Consider the following 16,143-nt stretch of genomic DNA (forward strand, 5'->3'; position numbering starts at 1 on the left):
TGATATGATTGGCCCATTCTTTGGTCAGTGTACACATCATCTGTGGTGTTAATGTGATAAAATGAGTGTGTAATTTTCAGCTCAGCTGTATTCCTGTGTTTTTGCACAAGGAAATTCCTGAAGCACATCCCCCCCTTCCCTCTCTCTCATGTAAACACATTGTGCAGTAAAATACCAGATAGTCACTGCTGTCTGCGAAGCTATAATTTTATTGCCAAAAGAAAGCAGAGGAATGAATAAACAGTGGAATCAGTTATTTTTACAGAGAAATTCCAGGCTTTTCCATGGCTCCAGGGTTTCCAGAGACATTTTCCAACATTGATTGCCAGTGTTCAACATGATCCCTGGCTGGGGCCATTTAACAGTGTGTCTGTGAGTGTGTGCACAAGAGAGATGGAGAGCGGTTATGCCTTATGCTGTTTTTCATCGTGCATCCTCTCTCTCCTGTTGCTGTCCTTCCTGGCCACCTTCTCCTTTTCCTTGATGCCTGTTATTAATACCTCAACTCTGACAATTGCACTCCAGCGACACCAAAAAATCTCAGCAGTCTGGCCTCAGATTACCATTTTATTTAAACTCTCTTTAAAAGAGTAGTAGAACATTGTTAGACTCACTTCACGCTGCTCTCTTTGGAGCCGCACAAGACCTCGTACAGCTCTTTCACATATGCAGTAATACTCCCAAAAACCTCTAAACAGATTTAATGTGTGAACTCTCTGGAGTTGCCCTTTAACAGAGCAGTCAGGAAGCACACTTGTATTCCACCTGACAATCAGGAAGATTGTGAGCTTGGATCTCCCATCTCCTCCTTTCCTGGACAGCAGCACTGACTCAAAAAAGTTTCCTAACATGAAATATCATGACTTCCACTGATCCCTGTTCTCCTCCCTGTGGTGGTCAGCCTTGCCATACTGGCCTGTTCTTTCTGGGAATATCTCAAAAATGCCCTGCTGTGTCACACCAGCCACCGCAGATGCAAGCCTGGCAAAACAGCTGGAGAAGTTTAGTTGACCTCAGCTTTTTTAGAGAGGGTGAGTTGATTCCTCTTCTTGGACATCCTTACTTCCACATCTCCTAAATCTCTCACAGTATTTGTCAGGATGCTCTCTGACTGCAACATGTTCAGACTGAAACCTTTGCATCTGCTTTTTATTCAGGAAAAAGAAGAGCATCGGTCATGTCCTTTATTCTTTGACAGTATACTGTTGAAAAGTGAATTCACATTTATTCTCCCTTGCTCCATGTTCAGGTCAGCCTCTGTTACTAAGGACGATAAACATCAGTCAAAGAAGCCAGATTAGAGTTGGGGTATTTATTGGGTAGTGAAACTAGGAAAGCACTGTTTCTGGAGTTTTACTCCAAATATTAAAGCACTTACCTGATGATCTCTACCATACTCCAAGTATAGTAATACAATCTAAAAGTATCCATTGTTTTTCTTATTGTTAAAAATGCTACATTTGCTTTTCTCTCATTTTTAAATGGAGCAGCTGCTTACTGTCTCATCTCTGATTCAACAGTCTGTCAGAAAATAATGAGTTCTGTTTTTGGAAGTCATTTCATGTCAGACACCTGGAGAATAAGGAATCCATTTCCCACCAGCGCTCCTGTGCACTGTGAATGAAGGCCTCCGCTCTTCAGTGAATCTAAGCTGATGCTGTAGGCCTTTCACCTCATTAACTGCCCCTGTTAATTTTACCAGAAAACCACGACTTCCTTTCATCGTTTACGACTTTTCTTTGGGAAAACGCACACATGGCGTCCTCACGGCAGTAATGATTCTGGCTCAACACTAAAGAAGATGGTAAATCAAAATATCTGTGCTATATTTCTTTGTATCCGTCTGTGTGTCTTTGTCACTCTTCCTGTCTCTTTGAAAACAGACACAATCATTCTCTAGCATCTGATTCCAATCAAAGTCAACTAAAACACAGGCCGTAGGTCTTTGTTTTTCACTGGTATTTGTGAGCGTGTGCGCTCCTTATGTTATCCACAGAAGGGTTGCTGAAGAAAATTGTGTCTGTGTAGCAGAACTGCACTGGGAATGTCCTTGTTAGTCATGTTGTGGAGTTTCTGTCTTTGACTAAGGAATAATTGTCATTATTACTAGTAAAAACAATAGGACAAAAAATTCATAAAACTTTAAACCTTTTGAATGACATTTTAAGAATGCCGGAAAGAAATATTAATCTATGCATACATACCCCTGTTTTCCTGGTTTAAAATGCTTTGAAAGTAGAAACATACCTTTTTAAATACACCATAAATTAAGTGGTTCTTAATCATTAATATAAGAGCTGACTGAGGAACATAAAGCAACACATGGTGTTAACTTTGTCTGTTGTAGAACAAATTCACATATTTCTTGAATAACATTTCTCCTTTTTAGTGTAAACATATCAATGCTTTCATCACTTTATGCTTGATGCACTTCCACAAAATTATTACAAAACATTCTTGGATGTTATGGCCTAAGATATATTAAACAAATTTATTCCCAGTGTAACATAATTCCAGGCGTTTTATTTACTAGTAAAAGCTACACATATCCACGACATGAAATGAACACAAATAACACAAAATAAAAGCATCAACCTGTAAATTCTTAACTACAAAAAAAAAAACAGAACTCTAAATTTCTACCACTGTTGCATCACAGGATGAAATGTAGGATTTAAGAAACCAGACACTTTGTTTTCTGACCCTTAATCTCTTGACAGTCATTTGTAGTTGATACAGTTTTCTGTCCCTTCTCCACTCCACCTTTCCCTTCATACCGGGATAATACTACCCAAATAATATTTTAGGTGGTGGTCATTTGTTTCAAAATGAAATGTTTTAGGTGTGAATGAAAGGAAAGTTGGGACAAAATGAGCTGAGGAGGATGATAAGGCTTTTAAAAGTGAGGAGAAAAAAAAACCTCAACAGATGATTCACACAGCAAAAAGTAAATACTAACGTAAAGAGTTCTGCCAAATGCTGAAGAAGAGAGCTTGAGTGATTAATATAGTCTGGAGCAGAGGGTGAGAGTTGCTACTAAAGCAGTGTGGAGGTTTGAGAATGAATGAAAAGAAGGACATACAGAAGAGCAGCTGAAAAGAGGCTGAGGGCCTGAAACAGAGAGGGTAGATGGGAGGAAATGTTGGCCATGATGAAGTGATTAGCTGACAAACAGAAGTGGAGGCCTGTGGATTAAAAGGCTGGAGACTTTGTTCACACCGACAACACCGTGGGAGCAGCCGAGAACAGACGACCTGCCTGTGTTTCTGTGTGTGTGTCTGTGTGTGCTTTCTGGACTCATGCCCACCATGTACACATCCTCTTTGTTTGTTTGACACATTTGCATCCTTGAGTAGAGTTGGACTGTAGGTGTGTTCTTACGTGGGTGTGTCTAAATGTGTGTGTGCTTTCATTCTGCCACACTCACGCTCGAGACACCACAGTTACCTGTGTAAACACATCCTGTTCATGTTAGCAGCAGGTGGAGCACAGAAAGCAAACTTTGTTTTTGAGTGAGTTCATGTCAGCATATGAAAATAAGACAGAGTGTCTGTGATGCAATGGATTGCGAGGCATGTCTTCATAGTCACTGACAGTTATTTGATATGTGTCCAGTGAAGGTCCTGCACTCCCACACACTTCCTGTGGTGTTAGTTTACACACCCATGTTGCTTCTATCATCCTGCGTACAAAGTGTTGCTGACCAGAACACCATGTCTTTTTCACCAGTGTTTTCCGTCATCTTATCATCATCAGGTGGTAACTGAACATTTTTGGCTATCTCAGCCATTCTTCACTATTTACCACATAGTTGAACATTTTCAGGACATAGTGCAGAATAGTTGTACTGAAGCTCACACTGGTCTGTGCTTAGCTGTATGTGCATTCTCACAGTTGGAAAAATTATGCTACTTTTAAATGAGCAAGAAATGGAAATGGTGAACATGGCTATACCTACTAATCATCAGCATGTTAGCATTGCCATTGTTAGCATGCTACCATGATGGTGTTATGACAGAGAGACTCTTGTGTGGCTCTTCTTCAATAATATGAGGCAGAATGTTCATCATCACTGATATTTTTCAGTGGATTATCATCATGGATTATGATACCTGCCTGTAGCGAGTATGGTTAAGGTTTGGTGATTAAAAGTCAAAAACAGATTGTGATGAAATAATAAAAATGTCAACACTAACTAATACTGGGACACAGGTGTTGAAGGCAAACAGCCTCCACACACTTGCTTTTCATTTCACTATATAAATGTAACCAACACTAACACTTTTTGCGAAGTGTTGTAGCTTCACAAAAATTACTATGAACATAATTTGTATTGTATTTGTAATTTGTATTCGTATCAGCAGGTTATGGCAATGGTTTGGTGAAGTGAAAAGGTTTATTCATTTATTAGGTTAAGGATGTTTTTGTTAATGGCTGTGGGCCTGTTGTGGATAAGGTCTCATTACTATGAGTTTCAGGTCCTCTTGATTCCCAGACTCCCTCGGTCTCTTCTTGTGACATTCCAGGGAGTCGGGGGAGATTTGTATGCGTGTGTGTGTGTGTCTGTGCCCTTATATGTGTGAAGGGGGTCTGCTGGAGAAAAGAGCTCTGAACAAAGACAGGGGGCAGTATAATTGGCTTCAGACCTGCCAGACGACACAATGACACAGCCATTGATAGTGGAATGAGTTCCCGGGAGCAGTGGACCAATGGAAGAGCAGGAGGCTGTTTTTCATAGCCTCTGATTGGCTAGCTGAGGGAGGCTGTCGGTCTCCAGGTAGCAAAGTGAACCTTGGAGTATATCGGCCACCCCTCTGCCTCCTGGAGGAGAGGGAAGGAGGAGGAGGGAGTGTTAGATGTGGAGATGCGACCTCAGCTGAGGAAAAAAGAAAACAATAGATATACACACAGAACATGTTATCTTTTATTTTTTGTATGTTACCTCTTTCCTTCTATTTTCCCATCCCTTCTTTATCTAACTCTCTCTCTTTTCCTCTGACCCAGACGTGTGCTTGTGTCTGTGTGTGTGTGTGTGTGTGTGTGTGTGTGTGGCATCCTCATTGCCAGCTCTGAAATAAATGTGTTTCATTTGTCTTAAACTTGGCTGTACACTCCACAGTTCCTCTCTCTCTCTCTCAGTTTCTGAGAACTCTGGATTACGGCCTCACTTCATTTGTTTAGATTGGCCATTTCTCAACTTTCCTGCTGGTTGAAGAGAGAAATACACTCTACTGTGGCATTTAAACTGCAGCCAAACAGGGTTTGAGTGACTGCTGACGAATGCAAAAACAAAAAGGGCTTCTGCTGATGTTTTTGAATGATAGCATGTGTACGACAGTATGTATATATATTTTTTTTAAATATGTGCTGAGTTGTGTGTGTCTGTGCATTTATGTTCTCATTTGTGAGTGCATGAATTCACACACAAGTCTGGTGTCTCCTCCTGCTTCATTCAGTCTCCATGTGTGGGTCATCATATCTTAATGATATCCCCTTTATCGAATTACTCGGCTGCTTGTATAACACTCTCCATGTGACGCACAATTAGCAGACAATTAACATGGGCCAGTGAGTGTCAACCGATTGGCTGTGCCGTCACACCCCTGAGTGACATCTCCATCATCACAGCACTGCCTGTGGTCACCCCGAGGCACCAGGGTGCAGTGATAAAAATACTGTCTGCCTTTCTCATGCGGAGCTCTGTGAGTCTGTCTGCTTCTGTCTCCACACACTGTATAGCCTATTCCCTCCCATTGTCGAGTTGCTTCTTTATATGAATGTGTTTGTCCTTCCTTATATGTTCAAGCATCCCTGACTGCTCATGGACATTTTGTCTAACACTGATTTTCTGTCTCACTTCCTCCATGCGCTCTCCTTCCTGGCTTCCTCCATCCCTTTGTTTTCTTTGTTTGTCTCTCCATGTCATATCAGCGTGTCATCTGATTTTTAGGCCAGTTTCTCCTCTGTTTGCGTCTCGTTTGTGGGTTTGCTCATCTGGAAGTGATGAATATGATGTGTCTGCTGATAAAAAAAAAACAGTCAGCATGTCCTGCATTTCAACATGAACTTATGTGACTGGCATCATGTTGTGAAAAGGACTTTGATGTGAGTGTATTGTCATGTGTCAGATCTCAGAACGTCCAACATATAGAGACAACCTAGGCAGTAAATCCCATTACAGGGCAGATGGGGCTTTTGTAAAGAGAACAGTGCATTATCTGAATCTGATGTTACAAAGTTTAACCATTATTCTTATTTTATCAGAAAACTCCTCCTTTTCTTTTCTTCTTTTTCTCCTTGTTTGCTTTCTCCTGTAATTGCTCCCTCTTTCTCCTTTACTTTGTCTATCTCTCATCTGCCATTACCTCTTTTCACTTAACATTATTATAGCGGTAGCAAGGAAGCAAAGTCGCTTTTTCTCCTGTAGTAATGTTGCAAGATGAAACTAAAGTCGCCATTTTTCCCAGATGTTTCCTTCAATTTTTTTCCCTCTGCCCAAATTCACCATGAACCCCACAATCCCTAACCCACTTCAACACACAGAAATACACATAAATCCTGCCACCACCCACAATTTTCATTTGTGAGCATTTTCTCCTCCTAATCCACAATGTCATGGCTCATCCCAGTGGATCAGCGCCTCTCTCTCTCTCTCTCTGGGGATGAATTTCTCCCCAAAATATGAGAGAGACTGAGAGAGAGGAGGGTCTGTCCTCTCCCACAGGCTGGGCTGAAGGCTGATGCAAACAGAATATCAATGAGCACCAGGGGTTGCACAGCCACATGCATGACCATAGTGCTCTCTCTCTTTCTCTGCTCCCCTCCCTTTCTCTCTCTCACACGCACAGTCCCCACGTATTTAGTAAATTAATAATAATGGCAGAGGTATAGAGGCCCACGTGTATGTACGGCATCGGTGTGGACACAACAAACCTGACATTTAACATCACACACGGCTTATAGTGACAAGCTGACAAACTGTAACTGTGTTTAGTGCCATAATCTTACACTTGAGCATAGTCCTGGTTCCATGGGTCCCCCCTGTTGATGATGGTCCTGCCAATGTGTTAATGTGACCACATCTGACTGATGTGGACCATCCCTGTCATTCAGTACATACCATGTGCATGTAAGTGTACAGATTGAAACCCAAGCCATGCTGTCACATTCTTCTGTCTCCATGATTATTTCCTCAGCTGTCTGTCAATACTGTTAAAGAGTTTATTCTTCCCATCGCTTTTATCAGGCTGTATTTATTAACCGTAGTGAATGAAATGGAAATAATTAAACAGATACTTCTAAACCTGTAGTGGTATATGGTGGATAGTTGGAACAATAGAGCTGTTCTGTGGCTGACATTGAATTTTTGTGGTTTATAAAGACAGTAATGATTCAGTCCCTGCATACCCTCTGAGGAAACAAGTGGATAGCGTTTGTTCCTCAGGATGTAGAAATCATAATGCTGCTCTGTTTGTGGGCGTCCTCACTGCTCCTTAAGGACCTTTGCTGTGTTGGGATAAACCTCATGCTCTTGCAGGCCAGAGAAAACGGTGATTATTCCTTTTTAGATGGACACATAGATGCTCTTTACCAATGAGACAAAAACTGGGACAAAACTCCAAGGTCCTGTCTTAACCTCAGGGTTTTCTGGACCCCAGCATGAGGAAGGCAGGGCGTGGTGATGCAGTAACTGATGACTGATAACAGTGATGTGAAGAAGTTGAAGAGACGCTGGTGTCCATGTGGAACCCCTCAGGCTGTTGTGTCTATTTGGACTAGTCAGGCTCTAATCACAAGGATCTGAGCCCCTGACCCCATTTGATGAGCTTATCCCGTTTGTTTACAGTTTGTTTACGCATCCACACACAGGCATGTTGCTCTTATTCACGTTTCTTTTTGTTGTCAGTGGTTACATTTTAATGTCATTGTGGAAGGAGAGCTTGAAAATCAAGAGTTTGGTTTTCCTATATGTTTGTGTGTGTGTATGTGTGTGTGTGTGTGTGTGTGTGTGTGCACCCCTCCCTCCTGCCCCCTATCTGTCCATACACATTGATGGAGGTAGGGGAGTTGTAAGTCAATTGACCTACATTAGCTGAGCCTGCAGCGGTCTGATTTCCTCTGGGCACAGTAAATTTCTGGGTGTGTCATATATGTGAGGTTGTGTGTGCATGCATGCATGTCTTGCAACCACGTCTACATTTATGTGAGTGTGCGTGCGTGTGTGTGTGTGTGTGTGTGTGTGTGTGTGTGTGTGTGTCCTACATAAGGTATCACCCCATCTCAAGAGGCTGGTGAGTATGGGGTGAAGATAAGTAACCCATATCACCAGTGACATTTAGAGGTTAAGCAGAGCAGATTCTAACACAGGCATGAATTCATACCTCTCAAAACATTTCTGTTCACGGCCCTAAAGATGGAGACAAATCTTTATCACTAGATAAATCTTTTTAGTGATGCTTCAATTGTGTTTGCTGTTGATACCCTGGTTCTTCTTGATCGTGTAATTATGTGCAGATGTTCCAGTGAATAGCTTTTTTCATGTTGACCCTGTGACCTAAAGTCATAATAGACACACACAGTCTTCAGTGCTGAAGTGATTAGTTGAGTTATTAAAAAAATCAGTTGATTGTTTCAGTCATCTGTTATGCAAAAATGTCAAATACTTAATTGATTGACTGGGGAAAAAAAATCAACAGATCAATTGATAATGGAAATACAAATCATAGTGCAGCCCTGCTATTACTGTGACAGATGTTCTGGCTTCATGATTTAGTCTCTATGTAAAGAATAAGAAAAAAGCTGGAAGGAAACAATTCAGAAAATTGAATGAGAGGGAAACTGCAAGGTAATGATGATGAAGTTGGCTTCCTCTGTTAGTGACTGGTGCAGTGCCAGTCCTCATGTCTTATTATCTGTGGAGGCTGTAAATAAAACTCAAAAAATCCAAATACATAAACTCTTTTACACAATGGTCTCTATTTTTCTCCTGATGTGAGACAATAAACAGCTGAGGGTAAAGACAGAGTCACACTTCCAACCCCCAAAAATACCCCCATCATGCCAGGCACCTATTAGAGGCGATGACATCACTCCTTTGCCTGGTAACCATGGTTACACGTACTTCCTGCTGGCAAAAATCAGCACCCATACCCGACTTTCCTTGATTTTTCTTTTTTTCTACCCCCTCCCTGTCTGTCTCGTCTGCTTTCCTCATCTCTCTCTCTCTGCTCTAAGTCACTTTGTTTCCTCTTTTATGTCTCTTCCTCTTGTCTCATCTTTTTCCCTCCTTGTTTTCCTTGTTTTTTTAACCTCCTCTCCATGTATGCCCTTTTCTCTTTTTTGTCCTCTTCGTCTATTCCCTCCTGCTTGCTCTTTCTCTCTACATGCTGGGTATAATGTATTTTTCCTTCAAGCTATCAAGGTTTTCTCCTCCTCAGATTAAAAATGGAGTCTGGACTGGCATTACCAGATGAGAGAGAGGGAATGATGCAGAGATACCGATGACCCACATAGACAAAGAAGACACAGATGTGAAAGTATAGCTGTGGCTGAAAAGGCAGTGCATCTTAAACAGAGTGTAATAACCACTGTGGATGATGCTCAGTCTAACATAAAATAATGATGGCAGCAGAGGCGATGGGAAGAAAAGATCAGGCCTGTAAACAATGACTGAACTGAGATTTGTGGACAGTTACAGCAGGACAGTGCAGCCAACATGAGTCACAGCTCTATACTGATAACATAAAGGACAGAAGGGTCAAGTGCTCTATTAAAACCTATTCCAGAGACGTTCCTCTGCAGAGAGGAAGGGTAAAGTGCTGTAACATCCCACTGAGGAGAGCTACATCCTAGAAACACCTACTGTAAAGCCGTACATGTGGACAGGGGGCAGCATACAATCCAGTTCACAGGCAGGCAGGGTGGGTAAAAGAGGAGTATTAGAAGCCATTGTGCAGCTGTATTAGAGTAAGCAGCTTATAGTCTCGCTGCTTCTTTATGGAGGAGGGGGAAGGACAAAGAGGCAACACAGAGAAAGAGACCAGGAGGGAGACAGAGCTGGCAGGGAGGGCAGGAGGATGGGGAGACTTGTTGTGGAGTCATCCCCTGTTGAGACTCTTTCAGTCTACAATCACCTTTTTCCTACGACTTGATTCTCTCTACTCACCATCAATTATTTGTAGTTTGCTTTTTTTGTCCCCCTCTTCACTTCATTCTGCCTCACCTCCTAGAGATCTACTCCCTGTGACGCTAACATGTCTCCCCCTTTGCTACATGCTGCCAGGGAGGAAATCACAGCTGCTGCCATTCCTCTCTACCCACCCAACTGAGTCAAGAGAGAGGAGAGGAGGGGATGGATGGTGGAGGTTGCCATGGAAACTGCGAGTCTGTTGCCGGCCGACATCATCAGTTGTTGCACGACTCAGAGCAGGCGCATGAATATTTGAGCTTCATGGACACGGACACAGACGAATGACACAAACTGCTCTCTGGACCTCCACCACCACCTCAGTCGGAAACACCGAGAGGTCACGAAAGGGGGAGAGGAGAGAAGGCAGGGAAGGGATGGATGGAGAAAAGGCGGGGTCACAAAGAGAGACTGACAGACCTCCATTTTATCTAGGGCAGAGTGTGTCTGGTTATCTGGGTTAGCAGAAGACAGACCAGGGAATGGATGTAGTGCCAGTAATAGAAAAGAGATGAGGAAAAAAATGAAAGGATTTTGACCAAGTAAATGAGTTTTGTGTGTTGGTAGAAATGCAGAGATGATGGGTGGGGGAGAACAAAGAGAAGGAGAGATGAAGGGAGGGTGGGTGACGTGCCATGAGAGCAGTAAATTAGGGCACTGGAGCTTGTTTTTCTTCTCTTCCCTCCTCCTTTTTTTCTCCCCATTTCTCTGTACGTCTTGCAGTATTTTTTAATTAATCCTCTTTGAGGGTTGTTTCCTCTGCCTGCTGTTGATACACACACATACTCATGCAATCAGGCTAGTCATGATTCATGCAGATTTACAAATAAGACAGTGAACTGACTTCGGAAGTTTTAATAGTGACACAGTCTGACTGCAGTGCGTCAAAAACCACAGAAACTAGAACAAATATGACCCATGTTCTCATCACTGGTTTACAGCTCTGTGTCATAAATCTTCTTTTGGATCCTCATCCACTCTCAAAATACACTTAGTTTATAGAATAGATGCTAGAATGAGCCTTATGCAGGAAGAATGCATGCATCTTTCTCTCTACATCTTTTTCTATCACTCAACAATCAGTTTAAACATCTGGTATGTTTTGTTTGAGTTGATTTCCCATTTCCCAGTATTGTGAGTGTCTCCAGCTGCTGATGTGTTTAACACCTGTCCCATAGGTCCTGGTCTGCAGCAGAGTCCCTCTTATCCCATCGGCATTACTGACATTCAGGCCAGTGTCGGAATATGAGATATGTAGTTCTTAAAATATTCCAGTAGTTCCCCTTGTTGATTCCATGTGTTCGGTTCCAGTTTGTTATTCCCTGGTGTTTCACAAATATGCAACTTTTTCATATAGTTTCCAGTGTGCGCGTTCCATCTGGAGATGTCTGCTCGTTGTAGACATTTGTTGAGTCTCGCTGCTCTTCTCACAGGTTTGAGGTCAGCATGGCTCTGTTGGAAAAGGGAGAATTTAACAATATAACAATATAAGAGGAGGGATCTGTTTACACTTGTGGTTTTCGTTTTGTTTGTTTTTATTTTTTTTGGAAGGGAGATGATACTATTGGTCAGATTTGATGAGACCACACCCACAGAGGCCTGATGTGGCAGATTTGCTGAGTTTTTGAGGGAGTTTTAAGCATGGATCTGGATCTGGGAAGTGATTAGTTTAGCTTTGCATAAAGAGTGGAAGTAAGGGATAAAGGTTAGCCTGGTTCTGTCTGAAGGTTAAAATAAATCTGCCCACCAGCACCTCTAAAGCTAAGTTAACACATGGTAACTCATTTATGTAATTCTTATGTAAAAAAAAAAAAAAATGTTTTCTGAATTAAAGGACCAAATATATCCTTTTAAGTTTTATTTCATGACAGCAGGTCCTTGTCAGAGTAGCTTTTTCAAATGGTCAATTTTAATTTGGAAATGGTCATTAAGTTCAGCCTCTTAAACTTGCTCTCTTATCAAACAGCCAGCTGAACATGTAATAACACAGAATAAACACAGTTGTGTGTTCAAGATGGACTCTCCTCTGAGTTTGCATTCCAGCCTCCGATATCAGGCAGGGGTGTGTTGCTTCAGGGAGCAGAGCAGGGCAGTGGGGAGGGGAGGGGAGGGAAAGCAGAGAGGAGCTTGGTTAGTGCACGCTTATTAGGATGAAATATCCATGCAGCAGCTGCACCATTTCCGCGGCAACACCTGTCGCCATGGCGCTGAGTTGTCGACATGCCTCTGTGTCAATGTCTGCATGTCTGAGGGGTTGCACATTCATAGCATGTCCAACCTCTGAGAACACACACACACACACACACACACACACACACACACATACAGAGTGAACACACTTACTCCCCCAATGCCCTGGCATGTGCAAAATTTCATACATGCAGCACGACATCCTCCACATGCGGTGGTGCTGACATGTAGCTACACACACACACATTTCTATAGCATCAGTGTATCAGGAAGCAGCAGCTTATTGGTTTCTATGTTGCCTCCTTACATATTTTATTCTCTGCTTTCCTCTCTGCTCCCTCCTGGCTCCATTCCTTCTCTCCTTACTCAGACTGGGAATTTTACGTTTCCATGACAACAATAGCGTTGGAGGAAATGGATTAGATACTCTGTACTGTCCTGGGGGTGTGGTAGCTGTATGTGTGTGAGTGCTGTATGGGGGAGGGGTGCTTATGGGGTGTATGGCTTGTAAAGAAGGATTAGGGATATGATTGAGTGTTGTTTTTTAGTGTGTTTGTGTGTGTGTGTGTTTGTTGGAGAGAGTGTAGAGATGAGGTGGGCGTAGAAGATGCCCCAAACCACATTGCACCAGATGGAAGCATTTGATTCCTTAAAAACACACACATTGTCCCATCTTGTCGAGTGAATGGAAACTAATGTAATAATCTAACATGACTTTACTGCCTCTGTTTGTTTCACACACTTGACCTTTGACTTGTAACCTAGTAAAGTAACACCTGATGCAATCCTCTCATCTTCTCTCCTTCCATCCTCTCCGTAAGAAAGCCGTAAGAAGGCAATTATCCCTTCAATCACCTAAATCCAGCCCTCACCGTCCCTCAGTCTCTTTCCCCTTCATTCCTGTCTCCCGCTCTCCCCCCTGTCTGATTTCCATCCTCCCAGCTGAGAAAACAGGCGCGAGAGCTCTTGGCAAAGGAGATGAGGCGAGCGAGAGAGACGGAGAGAGAGAGAGCTGGAGAAAGAAAGAGTAGAGAGGGGGCTTTTCAGATGAAGAGAAAAGGGGTTTGCTGTCTTGAAAGGGAGCATTGTGTTCTTCTTCCACATTGCTACAGCTCCATCTCTGTGATTTAGTCGAGCCAGCAGCCAGCACATTACTGTGTCTCTTTAAATCAGGGTAGTGTTAGCCTTAGCAACGTTCAGGCTCCAGTGCTCCAGTGCTCCTGTTCAATGGCTGAATCCTCTTCTGTCAGCCAAAGACCACTGAACTCCCTGTTCATGGGCACATTCCTCTTGGCTGAAACAATAAATGAAAACAGGCTTTTTGGTAATTATGTAAGAAATATGGTAAACATAGAGTTGATGGTTGAAAATGTAAGACAATGCATGTATGGAATGTGTTTTGATACTCAACCAATCAGTGAAGACCGCCTGATATTTGTTGTCCTGCAAGACAGTCAGGACTTATTTTTGGAGCTGGCCGAGTGAGCCAACAGAAAAAAAGACTCCATTCCTTTCTCTCCCTGTTAATTTTTTATTAGGAACATCCATCCAGAAAACAGTGGAGTCCCTTTCTCTCTGTCTCTGCACTGCATGAGAAGAAATCGTATTAACTCACTGCTGCCTGTCTCTGGGACTTTCAAACATAATCTCCATTAACTGTGTCACTTGGATTTAGGCCCCACTTAAATCGTGGCGTTGTAAAAATATACATTTCATCCTAGAGCTAAAGTCCAGATTAAGCTGGTCTTTATCCCTGCTGTGTTTCCAGTGAACATATCCACAGAGTAGAGCTCTGTCCTCCAACATGTGGTGACCCTACACACAGCAGAGACAGCTGCAGGATGGGAGGAAAGGGGGGGGGGGGGGGGGGGGGGGCGCAGGAAAGGAAGAAGAGAGGAAGTCAGTGAGAGAGGATGAGGGGGGAGTTGCTTCCCTTCGCTGAACTACTGAGAGGGAAAAAAAGTTAAAAAGGAGCGGAAACCCACTTCCTGTCCCGCCACAAGCGGCCTGTTACGTCATGTCCTGGTCTTTCCACACATGGATCAGGGGTGATCCTCCTCAGCCTGAAATGAGATCCTCGTTTCCTCTTGCTGGAAGTTCCTGGCAGCACACACACACTGAGAATGAAAAGAGGTAGCTCTGCTTTCTGTCCCACTGTTCTTAGTTAAGTTAAGATAACTCTGATTATGAAGCTGTTCAAGAAATTAGCTTTTCAGCACTTTTGTTTTTGAGTGTGTTTGAATGTCTGACTTCTTCACTGTACATGTGTCACATTGAGGATGTGATGATGCCTGTTGGCTGTCTGACTAATGGTTTTATCACACACAGGCAGTCCATTGTCAAGTTCCCGTCTGCTACAGCTTCCCCTCACTGGACAACCCTCCTATATATCACTGGTTTGATTTTTTTTTTTTTTTTGCCTATGTATGACTGTGCCACTATTGTTTATATCTGTGTGTGTGTGTGTGTGTGTATAATCAACAGGAATGTGCTTAATTAAGCGAGGAGGGGAGGGAGGAGGGTGGCAATAAAAGAACAATCTCCCCATTCTGTTGGGTCTCCCCTCCAGGAAATGGGTGACACATGGGGACGGTGAGGACATCAGGAGTCACAGGATGACAAACATCAGCTGACAAAGTACCTCTAAAGGCAAATATAGTATGCATTATAACACACATGAATGATATTCCAATTTCCGTTGATTGTTACCCAGAATTAGAATAGCTCTCAAATGGAAGCTCACCCTGTAAACCTCCAGTGAATCAACTGGGACAAACCCATAACACGTTATTACCTCTGACTCATCCACTTGAGTCTGTGTGTGGGATATTCTCTGCTCAGCTCTGCCATGTTTCCTGCATATGTCTCTCTCTGTGTTGCCAGGTTTGACGAGTGGCTGAATATGTTTGTCTTCTTGCAGGTCACTCAGCTCAGACAGGCCCTGAGCGGAGCCAATAATGGCCACTGCACAGATCTGTAATGAAGATGTGGAGAACAAGAGAAAAGCATCCAGTGCTGGGGCTGACTGTTGCCATAGCAATCACATAATACAACAAGAGAGGGGAGGGAGTGGTGTCGGCCATTTTGGGTATGTGAATCTGCAGTGTTTGACGTAATGCTGCTTTGTGAACAACTGGATTGGCAAGTTAAAATTTGATCTTAAGAGCTTACTAAGAATAATTTTGTGTAAAAAACAAAAAGCATCTTTATTCAGGCGTGCTCTGAAATGTGTCGTAGCTCTTGTGTAATTTTCAGGAAGCAACCTTAAGTCATGCCAGATTCATGAGCAACACTCACATCATCTCCATCACTCCAGCTCAACAGTCCCTCCTTCCATCCCCCAACATCTGCAGCAGTGAGTTAAAGCCTGCTCCTTTTGTTTTGCTTAGTGACGTCTCCCACTGGCTATTTATAGGGACATATGTTATTGTATAAGACCTTGTGAAAGGCACAAAGAGCCTGAGCAGGCTACCATGTTCCCTGTAGTCTCTGGGAGGAAAAATTAGCTCTCCCATGATGAGCTTCAGTGGAAGATAATCAGTTTAGGTGGAATGAGGTGTATAAATATAGGCATGTTTTACTTTAACACAGTTTTATTTGTTTGTCTGTTTCCTGTATTTAGACATCAGATATCACACAGTGTGAAATCAGGTGTTGTACAATCAGCCATTGGTGCTTGGTACAAGCAACTTTCCTGTACTGGCTGTGCTACTAGGTTTTCACTGTCAAAAAAAAGTTTATATGAAATATACAATATATAACTCATA

The sequence above is a fragment of the Trachinotus anak genome, unplaced genomic scaffold (assembly GCF_046630095.1).
Source record: "Trachinotus anak isolate AG129_WGS33_773 ecotype Australia unplaced genomic scaffold, CSIRO_AGI_Tana_v1 ptg000021l, whole genome shotgun sequence".
Taxonomy (NCBI): Eukaryota; Metazoa; Chordata; class Actinopteri; order Carangiformes; family Carangidae; genus Trachinotus; species Trachinotus anak.